Source organism: Sciurus carolinensis, unplaced genomic scaffold, assembly GCF_902686445.1.
Source record: "Sciurus carolinensis unplaced genomic scaffold, mSciCar1.2, whole genome shotgun sequence".
Classification (NCBI taxonomy): domain Eukaryota; kingdom Metazoa; phylum Chordata; class Mammalia; order Rodentia; family Sciuridae; genus Sciurus; species Sciurus carolinensis.
In genome coordinates, this window is record NW_025920176.1 from 190,749 (window position 1) to 191,857 (window position 1,109).

Consider the following 1,109-nt stretch of genomic DNA (forward strand, 5'->3'; position numbering starts at 1 on the left):
AGAGCCTTTCTACATAGAGCCAGCCACAAGTCCCCGAGCCAATGGAGAGCTTCGATCCACAAGCAGCCTCAGGGATCAGGGCAGGGCAGCCAGAGACTTCTCCAGGTGGCTCTGCCCACTCTGGCCACAGGCTCATTCCATGGGGCAATCCAAGATGGTGGACTAGAGGGTGACTGCATCCCCAGTTGCTCTAGAAACCAGGAGTGCAGAAGGGTAGACATTGAGAGACTTGGACTATAATAGAGCCACGGGTGAGTCTGCCCACTGGGTAAAGCTCGGCCTGGGTGGCAGACCCAGATAGAGGTGGCTTATTGGAGCAGGGCAGGGCAGCTAGAGTCTTCCACAGGCAGCCCTGTGCGCTCTGGTTGTGGGCCCCTCCCACACAGTCAGCTTCTCCAGGTTCTCGGAGCAGGCCCCCTAGTGAGAGCCTTTCTGATCAGAACAAGCTCCAAGTCCCGGAGCCAGCGTGCTGTACTCCAGCCCGCAAGCAACTTCAGAGACCAGGTCAGGGCAGCCAGAGACACCCAAGCAGCCCTGGCCCACTGCGGTGGGAGGCGCCTTTCAAGGCTAGCTTCTCGGAACAGAACACCCAGTGAGAGCCTTTCTACATAGAGTGAGCCACAAGTCCCCAAGCCAACGGAGAGCTTTGATCCACAAGCAGCTTCTGGGATCAGGGCAGGGCAGCCAGAGGCTTCTCAAGGCAGCTCTGCCCACCCTGGCTGCAGGATTTTTCCACAGGGAAACCCAAGATGGCAGTCCAGAGGGTGACTGCATCTCCAGAACCCAGGACTCAAGAAGGGGATGCATTGAGAGACTTGGACAAAAATAGAGTTGTGGGGTGAGTCTCCCCCACTGGGTGAAACTTGGCCTGGGCAGCAGGCACAGATAGTGGTGGATTATCAGAGCAGGGCAGGGCATCTAGAGTCTTCACCAGGTAGCCTTCCACACTCCGGGGGTGGGATCCTCCCACATGGCCAGCTGCACTGTGCAGGCCCCCAGTGAGAGCCTTTTCACACAGAGCCAGCTCCGAGACCTGGAACCAGTAGGGGGCTAGGGGCAGCTTTCTTTGGAAGAACAGCATTATCAAGATTCTCCAAGACTTCAGGCTA